Raw genomic sequence first — 14,285 nt, 5'->3', positions numbered from 1 at the left:
GCATTGGCCAAGTCATTTAAAGCCATAAAGTGTCCACAGTTGTAACAACAGGCTGTTCAATGTTTTTGAAAATCTGGGCCACCTACTTGGTTGCCTAAATTAGAATCCCAGAACCTAAATCTAGCCACCTCCATTTTTTATAAGCTTCACCTTTAATAACTTGAAGTCTTTATATGAACTTAACTTACTACTCCCAGACAACCATTGCAGTACCGCTAACGTACTGGAAAACAGCAGAAAGCTGCATAACTTCTCTGTCATGATGGTATTTTAAAGCTGGCAGAAATAGCTTGATGCTATCTGCAAAATGACACAAGGACAGATTGTGACACTGGCTGTGAAGGAATTTCAGCTGAATTTCAGCTAGGGAGCCTGCCTGAGGCAGGCAGGCAGAGTTACAAGCCGTAACCTAAAATGTTTGCCCACAGGTAACACCAGAAAGACAAATATTCAAAATAACATCTCTGTAATTTTCAGATCAATTATTTAGTCCTAATGTCTAACTGTTCTCAAATAATATTGAAGAATTAGAAAAAAAAAATCTGCTGTTCAACAGATGAATAAGCAATTGTCATTTCCTACCCTCTGCCACCTCAGAGGGCAAAAAATTAATTTTGTGAGTACAGAATCAGGCCTTTAAAACTTTAATTTAGGGTTATGTCTACTAAGGATTAATATAGCACGAGACTTTGAAGTCTTATGCTTAAGTCTTCAATACATGAAGACATGTACTAATATCAGGAGTTAAAAATACAACCAATATAGTCAAATAATTTTGTAAAAAATTGGGGAAATAGTGTCAACCAAGATGAAAGTTTTATGGAGCACAAGACGTAATTAAAGGAATATTTTTTAATATCCAGTAATTTTTCCATCATATGGATTTAGATTTACCAAACTAAGAGTTTGAAAACTCAAGCCAATTTGTTGTCCAAACAGGGACAAAACCCCACAAATATTGAAAAGAACGCCACTCAGTGACACTTTAATATTAAATCTATCAGAAATTAGTATAGTTAACAACAAAGCCTATTAATTTTTTTTTTTGTGCATGAACCTGATAGAGAGTCAAGGTAATACACTGTGGTTTTAGGTCTGAAAATCCAAATTCTCAGAATATAAAGGACACCAGCTTACTCTAGGATTTTTCTCTACTCAGGACATCTTTATACAAACTTCTGAAAGCCATTCCCAAAAGTAATTTTCCCTAAATCTTCAGGCATGAAGACACCTTTAAAACAAATGGGGGTTTTGTGGATACCTACACAACATTTACAGAAGACAGACATAGCAGAAAAGTTTAAAGCAGTTGGTTCTAGTAGCAGAACAGGTCAGCCAAGCTGATATGGGGACAGTGCAGAGTGTCCCGCTCACATCATCATCCACTTTATTGAGATTATTCATATCCCACAGCTTTACTGTTCCAACATTATTCAAGAGAGCTTCTTAAAGCTTTGCTTGAGTATGTTGGTGTAACTTTGCAGTCATTGTAACTTTACAGTCCATCATTTATGTAGATAGATTTTGCGAGTCTAAAGAAAAAAGAAATTGAAAGAAAAACCCCAACAAAACAACCCAAGCTCAACAGTTTATTTTTTTTTAAATCTTACCCACAGAACTCTAACTACTCCTCTGTGGTCTTGTAGCACAAAAGCTGCATAGAGAATTTAGACAATAATTTCTTTGCTTTGGTGAGCTGAAGACAAACTAGTAGTGCTAGCACAATTAGGTTAATTACAGTTTAAGTTACCAACTTCCTTTTTATAATGAAGTAGGCGTGAATGGGAAAGTGGTATAAGAAAAGATGTATTTCAATACGCTCTTTGCAGCAAGTTCATTTCCATTAAACGTGTCATTTACTACAGAAATTTGTTAGTCTCGCTCTACGCTTTATTCTAAAGAAAATTTAACAGCATTTTCATTCTGCATAGTTAACAAAAAACACCCATACCATGTGAGAAATATTCTTCTGTATGCTCAACGTAACAGCGGCGTAGCTGTACTACGGCGATGGAAGTTTCTTAGCGGCATCTGAGCTCACTCTCCCCTTGGATGACGTCGCACACAGGTGTGCGGAAGGCCCGAGGTGGGGGACACAGCCACAGCTCTCCCCCCCCGGCCCCGCTTTTCGCCCACGCCTCCGAAGCTTCGTTTTATCCCACAACGTGCAAACCCCAAACCCACCGCTTACACAAAATAATAAGTTAAAAGGTATCAGGCAACGCGTCCCGCGTCCCATGCCCCCCCCCCCCATTTCCAAGGCTATGCCCTTCCGCAGGAGGACACCGGCGGAGCCCCCGTTCCCCGGGCGCCCGTCGGGGCCGTGACCGGCAGCCGCGCCCGCGGCGAGACACTGCGGGCCCCCGGGCGCCCCGAAGGGGAACGCGGAGCCCAGCGCAGGGGCGCGTTCCCCGCCGCCGGCAGCACGGCGGGTCCAGCGCAGAGCCCGGCACCCACCTCTCCCGCCGCCGCCGGGGACTGAGGGACCCGACGACGACGACGACGCCGCCGCCGCCGCCGCCGCCCCAGGTAAGCCGCCCCTCCGCCCGTCCCCCCGGTGCCGCCGCCGGCGGGAGCGCCCCTTACCTGCCCCGCACCCCCGCCCTCGGAAAAGTTCCCCGGACGAGCTCGGGCCGCCGCTCCGCCGCTGTGACTAAAATAGGCAGCAGCCGGCGGGAGGCTGCGGGCGGCGCCAGCTCCGGGGCCGGCACCGAGCGGCCGCAGCGCGCAGGCGCCTCCCGCCGGCCCCGGGGGGCTGCGGGCGGGCGGGGGGCGGCGGGGCGGGGCCGCCAGGGGGCGGGGCGGGGCCAGGTGCGGCCTCGGGGGCGCGGGGGGCCAGCGGGGGCGGGAGGGCGCCATGTTCTCCGTGCCCCCCCCCCGGCCCTGAGCATCGCCCCCGAATATTGCCTCCCGGTCTGAAGGCTGTGGGTTCCGAGCAGCGCCCAGCCCAGGCACCCAAACACGGGGGGCGAGTCAGCCCGCAGGGGTGCTTCCGCACGTGGGGTGAGACGCCTCCATTCACGGCAGAGGGAACCCGGAGCTCAGGCAGCGTGCCTCGATTCGGGGTGGTTAAAATTAGAAGAGCCGCATTCTCCCCTAAACGAATGGCAAGCAGTATTTCCCCTATATGGTGAGCCAAGGAGCCACAATAGCCCGTATAAAACTGCTCCTCTCAGCTTGGCACCTGCTGTGGTTGCTTTGTCACGAGCATAATGTTTAAGAAATGTCACCGAGTTTGCTCGTGCGGCAGTTCGACAGCTCCCAGAAGCGACGGGCTTCCAAAGCGGGCCGCTTGTGTCCCTGCACGCCGGCAGATCGCTCTGCCGATGTCCCGTCTAGCCCTCTCCTGCACCGCCAGTCTCGCAGGGTGGGCAAAGCAGCCACCAAGCCTGCCTTCAGCTCCAGGATGCTGATATGGAGCATCCAGCGATGAAAGGCATTCCAGATACAGCCTGTGGGCACCCCCGCCCATCCCAAAACCTGACCGTCGGTGATAAATGAGGACTGCAAAGGCAGAAAATCTTTCAACGCACTTTGATGAGCTAGCTACAAAGTGGGTTGGGGTTTTTTTAGCAGCCAAGAGCGTATGGTCAGCATTATACTTAAATATTTTTGGAAAGCATACAGAATCCTGAACCGTTTTTGAAGCAACTGTTTATACACGTACACATCAACGTATGTCCCAAGAGGCTCTGGCTTTGTTATGGTTGTTCTTGGCTTTACGTCTTGAAGAAGAGATCTCGATCTTTCCAGTGATGTGTGCCATGTGAACAGGGTTTTTATAAATCCTGCTGCCTGGTATAAGACCTGATTTTCCAAAATTTATTATGAATTTATTATGAAGGACTTGCTTTGGGACCGCGTTTCCTCTGACTGGCCAGTCATTCTTATGGATGTATTCGCTCCTTCCCGAGATATGCAGAGTAAGTGAGCCCAAAACTGGGCAGGAAGAGTGAGTCAGGATAGCACGGTCGCAGGAACAGTCATGAGATAGCATCTAGCACGTGTTTGAGATTGATAATATTCAGCTATGCTTGCTGGAGCAAAGTCAAGTAGCTTCCAAAAGCAGCACAAAGAAGCCTATCAGAGAGCTCCTGTCCAAATCTAGACTGACATTTAAGCATTTTCTACCACGTTACTGAATGTTATGCACTGGAGAAGCACAGTTTGTTGTACTAGTTGTGTCTTTTATGAAGTCTTTGTAATTCTCTCGTTACCCTCCAGGTCTTCCCTGGTTTTGCGGGGAGCCTTGGTGGTAAACCATATCTGCTTAGCCCGATGCAGAAAATCCTAGTTAGGAAAGCTCGGCAATGAACTAATAATATTTGCAGCCATGTAGAAGGTGTAGAACTTTGTCCTGATTGCAGCTAGTCTCTTGGGATCTTTATGTTTCAGTATATTTGTGATTAAGTGTCATTTCCCCTGCGCAGCAGAGCGGTAAGAACCAAGGCTCCGTGGGTAATGCAGAGGGTGGTATCTAGTACGGCTGTCAGCAGAAAGAGAGAAATGAGGGAGGATCCGAGAGCTGCCCCTATCTCCTGGCCCTTCAGGAGGACCGTAAACAGATGGCTCTGATGGGGTCTAGTCTAGTGCTGTGGGGTGCACCCACGTGTGGAAGAAAAACCTTCCTTTCTCTAACAGAATGACTAGCATCAATTTTATACAGATAATAGCACATAGTCCTATGCAGATATTAATGGCCATAACTTTACATAACCTTTAGTTATATAGATAATATTCGATAACATAGATAACGTTATCTATAGTTGTATAGATAACTTAAACATTCTTTAAGTAGAACGTATTAAGTAAAGTTTGTTCTCTTGAGCCAAGGTCTCATGTACTGTAGAAGAATGGGCTGGTTTAATTAAATCAGTTTAATGTCCTACTGTTAAACCACTGTAAAGACTTAAACAGTTGGTTTAACCTCCTGTGTCAATAAAGTACGAGTTCATTGAAGTCTGCTAATATAAATTAATGACAGAGGCAAGAAATAAAAACTGTTTGCGTCTACGTTGATGAGGAGTTGCTTCAAATAGCCAGATCAATTTTTAGAGATCTGTGTTGAATTGATGCATTTTGTTAGCTGAGACAGGTCTAATGGTGTTACAGCTGTTCATTGATGCAGGCTTTCTCTCTGTCGTATTTCTCTCTTCTTCTATTAAAGTCTTGATAGCTTAAGTACTTTCTCCAATTATTTAGTTATTTTCCACAGTAATAGTCCACAGTAGAAAACGTCACATGGATGTTGCAAATTGCTCATTCTTGCTCCTTATCATCTCCAGCGACCTGCTTTGTGATCTTCGGCAGTATACCCTAGCCTCTTGGCTGTTCTTCTGTGTTACAGGGGAACTAAGGCCAGCTGACGATGCGGGGAGGTGTTGCTCAGCAGACGTCGGGCCGGAGTTCAGAAGCACCGCTGAGACCAGAGCCTCCCTCTCCTGCTCCTCAGTTCAGCCTAGCCGGGCATCGAAAGACTTTATTAAGCAGAGGATAAAGTAACTTTTTGTAAAATTGCAAGCGCTCTGACTCTTCCAAACGCGAGCCTGATTCCACAGCCTTGTTTAGGCAAACTTTTCACTAAAGAGACAAATGCTTTGTATTCAGGATCCCAGATGTGCTAGGCTGACAGGGCTATTTTCAGACAATGGCGAGATCTATGAAATGTTTCCATTTATAGTTTCAGGAAGCATACTCAGCATCTACAGGCTAAAAGATGCCTACTCTAATCTTTTAAACTCCCTCTATAGACAATGCAAGGGGGCTCTTTTAGAAAGTAATTAATCCTCTGTGTGTTTGACAACTGTCTGGAGTGGGATGAAATATGCTGGCATAGTTCAGAAGTGCCACATTTCAGTGAGATAAATCTCATCCCAGATGCTGAAATTATGTGCAATATAACTGAAAAATTACACATATTTTCCACAGAAAAATTATTTTTTTGGGCTTAGCCTGAAAGCATCCTCAAGAATTATGTTTTATTAGAAGGAAGTTTGTATGGAAGAGATCATGAATGATAAATACTCTCTCAGCTCTTTAACATTCTGGAGGTTTATTTAAGAGGAGCCTGTGCATTCTGGTGTATTTTTACCTCAGACCCTCCAACAGCCACTTTCTGATGTATAGTCAGGCAATTTTTCCCATGCCACATCTGCAGGAAGGGCGTCTCTTGTTTATACTAGAAGGGCTATCTTTTTGTCTGAATCTGAGATACAAAATATCATGTCCCAGGACTTCCACATGTCTGACTGATAGTATAGTAATTGATTGTTGCAAACTTAGAGCCAACTTTCTTCTAAAATGATCTGTCAAAGTATCCAGGTTTTAACAGATGCAGTGGTTGTCACAGATGTTTATCAAAGGGTACACGATCCTGAGGTATAACGGCAGAGCAAAACTGTTTGCTATTGAAGTTATCTAAACTGTGCACAGTAAACAATTTATTCAATCACACTTAGCAATTATCCCTGTTCCCAAATTATGCGTGAGCAGTCTCCTGCTGACAATTTAATTTGTATGTTCATTATTTGAAATTGCTTAGTGAACAATTTCTATGAATATATGCAAGCCTATCAGCGGCTCGCAAGTGATTTTTCTGAGACTGCTGCTGACGGCGCCTGCTCCACTTATTTTAGCTCTACCTAAATTACATGGTTCCCCCCTGCAAAAAGGAGAGCTGCTATAAAACCACTTGGATTTCCTAAGGCTGGGGTCATGGTGCACTGGTCACTGCCCTGCCGGGGCAGCTTGCTAATGGCGGCGGGCAATGACAGGGAACCTGTCCCCAGTGGGTCTGCTTCCTTCTGGAATCAGAGGAATACCAGAGACAGGTTTTGACCACATCACTTGTCCAGGACTCAAGTTGCTATTGACATGTTGCTCTTGGTTAACGTGAGGCAGCTCTTACTTCGCTCATAACTGGAAGACAAGTAATAAAGCAGTGCTTTTGCATTGCATCTGTCCCCTCGCTGGGTGACAGCCCATTTCTTAGGGGTCCCCGTTACAGCAGATTTGGCAGCGCTGGTTGAACTGGCTGTGACTTTTCTGTTCCCTTTTTGGACAACTTCCATGCACAAAGAAAGTTCAAAATGATCACACAAAGATGTCTGTGCTAATCCTGAAGTAAATCCATCTCAACCGCAGTTTACAATGTTCTCTCTGCAGAGATCTTTGTGAATTTATGTAAGCCTGTGTGACTGTCTGTATAAACCAAAGGAATTGCAAATACTGTCAGGGTATAAATATGTGCATGCTTTTGGGTGTTGGTACAATGGCAATTAATGTTTTGTTGCAATATTAGTCCTTCTTAGCTGTGCATTTTAATATTCACCAGTGGCTGTTTCTGAGAAGCAAAAGCTAGGCTTGAATCTCCAGGACCTTGCATATTAGATCATTAAAAACTACCATTTTCTAGGAATTTTTTTAATTTTTGGTAAGGATTTATAATTTTCTTTCAAGATAAAAAAGGAACTAAATAACAAGTGTTTAACATATCCAGAAGGACAGACAGAACTTCCCCCCCCCCAAAAAAACCCCTAACTTAAAAACTTGAGGAAGGACAACAAAGAGGAAGTGGGGGGAGGCAGCAGATGAGTCTACAGGATTCTTTTAACAAGCAACAGAGAAAGCACGTAGGATTTGAGAGTGAAAATACTGCACACACTGAGGGGGAAGAAAAGGTAGAGAGGTTAGCTCAGAACTGTGAATGTGCATGAGGTAGCTTTTTTAAAGTTAATTTTTTCTTTGCAAAAAGACACAGAAAGAAGAGAGCAAGACTAGGGAGAAAATGGATAATCACATGAAGGAACATACTGGAGAAGAAAGTAAGGCAAAAGAAATGCCAGCAACAAAAGTTCAAGAGCAAAAAGCAAACCAGGAATGCGCAAGTTTGGTCCAAATGCACAGAAACGGGTTGATGTAGCCCAAGTATCAAGCAGGAGCATTTTATGCACTTGATCAGATTAGCAGTCCTAAATAAGACACTTTGAAATACTCCTTGTTTTGAGCATAAACCTCAAGGAGATAATAAGCACCCAATTTCTGGATTAGCTGCCTCCTCTACCATTTCAGAAGAGTCAGCATCAAACAATCGCTAAGGAGCGTCTGGTCCACACTTACTGTGCACCCCATCTATGCTGCTTTGTACAACCAGATGCCTGACTTCAGCTGTGCATATCATAAATGACTATCAAAATATGTGCCGAGTTATAGCACACTGCAACTGCTTCTTGCTACCATGATCTTTGAGAATAAAGGCAAACACAGAATTAAAAAAATATATTTTCCTCTAATTTCAATGAATAAATAAGACCAGTTTTCTGAGTAATGTTTATTATACTTCTTTGTTCTGTAAAGAAAAAAGCAACCAACAAGACCCTATTATATAGGGTTAAAAACAGGGATACAGACTGCAATAAACATACAGATATATATGATTATTGCTTTTGTGTGTAGTATTAGCTTAAGTACATATACCACTGTATAAAGCAGTTTCAGAACTAAAATGGCAATGACTATGGTAAAGAAAAAAGTACTAATCATTTGTAAAATCAAAACCAATATAAAAACGTTTTATGTTCCATATCTGATTTCAGAATACCAGTATTTATTGTATTTTTTCCTACTAATATTTACTCATTAATTCTTTAAGTAATGAACATATATACTGAAAGGACATTATGTTTTTGAAAAGTAGTACCTGAACAAGAAAATGGAGACCCAGTAAAAAAACAGAGCATGATGCTGGCTGTATGACTGGTTTTTAAGAAGTACTCCCATTCACCTCTCTATGGAGATCTGCTCTGAAATATCATCTGAGAGGACCCGACCTTTCTGTAAATGAAAACAGTACAGTTTTGCTTTGTATTCAAAATAAGCATTCAAAATATTTTATCTAAGCTGAATCTCTTAGTAAGATAGAATAGCTGCTACAACTGGATTCAGTAAAAGTTTTAAAGGTTTTAACACGAACGAGTTAGATGAACAAAGCACAGTAAGGATTTCCAGCACAATGGCTGTTTTATAGGAACTGCTGATACTCATCCTTGTGTATCCTGGCAGACGCAAACTGGCTTGCCTCGCTTTTCTTACAGAATAAGTTATTTTTTGCTTACCCCAGTATAAGAGAACACATATGGGAAGATACAGGGTCACACCTCACATGTTTTAAACTCATCCCATAGCTTACCTGTCAGTGTCCCACCCTTGTAGCCATGTCCCACAGTTGGCTCCTGGAAGTCCAAACCCAGCATTGGGTATCTAGATTGTCCTTACGCTTCTTAGGAGTCCCTAAAACCTACACATGGGAAATGCTAAACAGAGATGTGTGCCTCAGCCCCACCAAGCCCTGGCTCCAGCAGGCTGCCAGCTACTCGGGATCATCCAGCCGGATGACAGGGACCCGGTCACCTCCTTTCACAGACCTGAGGTGCTTTAACGCTCTCCGGTGACGTGCGGTTACTACAGAAGGGGATGGTGCTGCCCAGTTCTATACAATGACATAGTTAGAGCATTTGTCCAAGAAATGGGATTTTTGGCTTCAGTGTCTTTCTCAGCCTAATGTACCTTACTTGCAGAAAATTATTATACCCCCCAGGCTTTAGACAAGTTTGGGTGTAATGTTACTAGTGGATACAACGAAAACTATGGGCTTCACTGCTAAAATAGTTATTTACCACCATTATTTTATTGCAGTTGTTTATATGACTTTACTGTCTGAGTTCTCAATAATCTATCTTTTATCATCATTTACCTTCAAAACCCCACTGAAGTAGGGAGATAGCCCAGTCCCCACAATACACCGCAGACCCCTGAAATTAGGAGCTGTGGTAGAACTGACAACCGAATAAAGTTGCCTAGGAATCCACAGCAGAAGAATAACTGCTATTAAATCCTTCTGCTCCCACAAGCTTTTGGGAATGTACCATCCTTTTCCTAGTCCATGACAACGTTTAACAACAGTTGTGGCTTGCAGAGCAATGATTTGGGTCCAAACCCTCTGCTGGCAGAACCACCTGCAAAGCTACCCTCCAGAAGGGCTTTGCAAGCCATAGTTTGGGACGTGACCCCAAATCCTAGGGCTCACAGATGACATACTTCTGCTGCCTTTCTCCTACACACTCCTACTGATGAAGCTCCACCTACACGGTTTGATTCATCAGCATGAGGTGGCTTGATTTACATGTTAAGTTCAATTAACTCTTGATTCACACAGAAGTAGAGTTAGAGTAAGCAGAAACTGAAGGGACACAAAAATCTACAAGAAAGGAAAGTTAACATGAATTAGACAAACAGGAAAAAAAGGGTGCTTTCCCTTGGGACCCCTGAAATATTATATTTTTATGCATATTAATTTAATCAAAGTAAGTAATTTCAAGAGGGATTAACAAACCATCTTAGTAAGGTATTTATTTTGTTGTACTGTAAAAGATACCTCTTATACAGTAACACTTTGGGGCAGAAGAATATGCATTCAATTATTACAGTAATAGAAAGAAAAATATTTAGTCTGTTAATGTCTGAATTCAGCAAATAGATATTAATTTTTTTCCTTTTCCATTTAAATAGTTTTCTTCTATCTAAATAGCTATGAATTTGGTTCATTTTTAACACATGGTTTGCAAGACCTGTTTATACGAGCAGTACAACATCGTATTTTAATTTTTCATGTATCTTGAACCCAAATACATCTTATATTTATCATTTAAAATAATCTAAAACTGTAGAGCACTTTTTTGCTGGAAATGTAGCATCAACATATTATTTAATTACTGCAAGCATATGCCTTTTTTGTGGTGTGGCAAAACAACACAATTTCATCGAGGCATGTATTCAGCTTTCCCAGCTTTATCCTAGGGGAGGTCACGTATCTATATATATAGTTTGCCATCACTCTTTCCATTACTGAGTTTCCTTTAACCACCATCACATTTGCTGGGTTGTTGCAGGGCAATTAATTCTTGAAAATTTAAGACCTGGATGGCCCTCCTCAGTAACCAAGTCCAGCCTTTGTTATCAGACGCAACTGTATAAAATAATCTTTTTCATTACGCGCTTACAATTGGCCTTGCATAGCGTTATTAGTTATAATAGTACATCGGGATACATTCTCTCTGGTTATTCTGTAGTTTTGCATGGAATTGCATGATGGATTAAAAACATTGCTTAGAACCTGTTACCTGTACTTACACTACTACTAGTTAAGAAAATACTACCTAATGAAACAATTGCAGGGTCAGGCCCATGCCCCTAAAGAGGCAAGACTCGCTTTGAAGCTGTCATAATACACTGCTGCATCCAATAAATTAGTTTGCCACAAGCCCAATTTAAAATAAACCTCTCCTGGATAAAACCTGTAAGAAGTTGAGTGCTCTGTTTTCTTTTTTTTTTTTTTCCCCTCTCCTTCGACTGTCCTAGGCCATGTATTTTTTTAGCTTGTGCAGTAAATTTGAACCCTTCTGCAGGCTGTAAGGGCAATTCCAGCATGATGTTCACAATTATAAAAACTCTGGAAGATCAACTGATGCTGATGAATTAGCAAATTATCACATGCACCAGATTCTGCCACTCTTACCTATAACAGTATACAAATGTAGACATAACCCCATAGAAGATTATGGAACCGTTAAAAATTTAAAATGTGAGTAAAGGGGAATCACTGCAGATCAAGAAAAGGATTGATAGTGTCCTCAATTCACAAAGCAGCATGGACTCAAATTATGCATTCACTTAAACCAGTTATGAAGGAGCCTGACCACCTCACTGACAGTTATTCCTGAGTAATAACATAGGCATAAATTGGATGACGCTCAACTCAGAGCTTCACCTAGCTCCAAACGTTTACTAACCTATAAATAAACATAGAATCATAGAATAGTTTGGGTTGGAAGGGACCTTTAAGGGTCATCTAGTCCAACCCCCCTGCAGTGAGCAGGGACATCTTCAACTAGACCGCGCTGCTCAGAGCCCTGTCCAACCTGACCTTGAATGTTTCCAGGGATGGGGCATCTACCACCTCTCTGGCAACCTGTCCCAATGTTTCACCACCCTCATTGTAAAAAATTTCTTCCTTATATCTAGTCTGAATCCACCCTCTTTTAGTTTAAAACCATTACCCCTTGTCGTATTACAACAGACCCTGCTAAAAATCTTGTCCCCACCTTTCTTATAAACCCCCTTTAAGTATCGAAAGGCTGCAATAAGGTCTCTCTGGAACCTTCTCTCTCCAGGCTGAACAACCCCAAGTCTCTAATGACTGGGTGTATATGATATCACAAAAGCTTGTATTATTTCGCTGACATCAGTCTGAGTGTGTCTTTACTTAGGTAGATTACACAGCTCTCCTAAAACATTGGTTTATGAGTCACATACCAGAGCATATTTTACAGTACATTTTAGAAGTGCTGTCAAGATTAAAAAAAACAGAGGTGGATTGGGCTTGCTGTCTCGCTTCCAGTCCTTTTGTGTGTACTTGTATTATTGTAGATATACATGCCTTGAATTCTACAGCTGAAATGTTCTGCTAGTCATGACTCAAACAGATACTGGAAAACTGGAAACAATTTTTAAAGAGTGACTCAAAGCCCAAAAAGCACAGTAGCAAAAGCTAAAAAAGATTAGCTAAGAGCATGTTCAGATATTGACTCAGATATGTCCTAGTAGAGATTTCTGATAGAAACTGATTCCAGCAGAGAACAGCATCACAGAGGATTGTGGTTGGAAACCAGGCTGAAACCGAGGCACACCCCAATCACAATGAAGAAAAAAAATTACCAAAATATGTAATGAAGCACTCATCACTCCAGAGCAGGTATCTTTTTAAGCAGTATGCTATAGTTTAAATAGACTACATAAGTTTGATACAGAAATTGGGGGGGGCAAGGCTCCTTGGTCATATTTTGAAGGTGAAGATGATCATACCAGTTTATTAAGTGCTGACCCTATTTAAGTTAAGGCAAGTTTTCTTGAATATACGGGGCAAGCCCATACATTCAAGAAAACAAAGACAGCATTAACTGATGATTTATATTACACTTAAGTCTAGAATAATATCTCTTTTATGTTTCTAGACTATAATCTTTTTATGTTTGTAGATTGTTAACACATAAAACATTAAGTATAAACTTCATATTGGTCCAACACATGTTATAACACAAGAAATTTTAAATTCTTGTTATTTTATCACAGTAACAGACAAGGGACTATTTTTAAATCACCTGTTAAAAACCAGCATAAAGCTTTCAGAGCAGCTTGGCCAGGTGAAGCAGAGTGGGGATCACTAGGCATAGCCTAAGTGACAACATCCAGGAGAGATGACACACTTCTTGCCCACCTCAGGCACCAGGCAGCACCAACAAATAAGACATGATACTAAGCACATGAGAATACCTGTGCTGTGTCATACCAAGGGGTCAGGTAGCCTGCTATCCTGTCCCTTAACCGTGAGAAGTATACAAGAGGACACAAACAGCCATACGTCCTTACTACACACAGCCAGCCTCTGGCACTTTGTGCCTTAGTTATTTTCTCGGCTGGTCTTTTAATAGCTGTCAATGAATTCTTTGTTTGCATTTTTTCAATTCTCTTTTGACCAAGACAAAGTAGCTTTGTGACTAAGGGACTTTGCACATTAAGTAATACATACAGAATACATTGTGTAGAAGGGTTATTAGAGGGATTTGGGGATTATCACATTGCATGCTATGGTATTTACGTTTGACAGATTTTCCTCTCTGAGAAAAGGGACAGAAAGCTAAAAGCAAAACTCGTATGTCATCTGCTCTACACTGAAGGTCCTTCAAACAGGTTCACTTCTAATAGCTTTCCTATACACACTGCATGACTATCTTTCAAGCATGAGGTTGTATCATTATTTTAAGTCCTCCAGCAACAACTCCCAAGATCTAAACTCATATGTATACCTGCACAACCACAAACACACAATGGTTGTCCTACTAAACAGTCCAGCAATTTTAAAATATTAAAAATGTGATCTACCTCCCGATATATCAAGCAGCAATACAGTCTCATAAAATAGTAATGCTTCTTATTTTTTGATTACTGGTAGGCATCAGGCATAGCAGCAGGAAGGTGAGTTAGCAAAGACATTCAGATACTTCTCCCCAAAGGCACAGTGACCTCAAGGGTTGAAACCAACTCTCTCCTACCGAAGCATGAGCTGGTGCTCCCTTATGCCATTAAAACACCACAGAATTAGGGAGAGAATACCTTTTAAATCAAGAATTTCACAGGCACAGAAAAGTGACCCTGGAAGCTAAACAAGAATG

General features: G+C 42.1%; 1 protein-coding gene across 5 annotated transcripts in view; it reads right to left on the bottom strand.

Annotated features, from left to right (window-relative positions):
* The window catches only part of BVES (blood vessel epicardial substance), a 36,976-nt gene extending 34,335 nt beyond the window's left edge, over positions 1–2,641 (bottom strand). For 2 of the 5 annotated variants that reach the window (XM_052781416.1, XM_052781417.1), the window contains exon 1: positions 1,611–1,668. The gene's annotated coding sequence lies outside the window, so the exon portion shown is untranslated. Of the gene's footprint in view, positions 1–1,610; positions 1,670–2,586 lie in introns of those variants that run through there. The other 3 variants (XM_052781418.1, XM_052781415.1, XM_052781414.1) reach the window with 3 other exon arrangements.
* Between the last annotated feature and the right edge of the window lie 11,644 nt (positions 2,642–14,285).

The sequence above is a fragment of the Harpia harpyja genome, chromosome 3 (genome assembly GCF_026419915.1).
Source record: "Harpia harpyja isolate bHarHar1 chromosome 3, bHarHar1 primary haplotype, whole genome shotgun sequence".
NCBI classification, from domain to species: Eukaryota; Metazoa; Chordata; class Aves; order Accipitriformes; family Accipitridae; genus Harpia; species Harpia harpyja.
The sequence above is the reverse complement of the archived record's forward strand: the minus strand, read 5'-3'. Positions and strand labels throughout refer to the sequence as shown.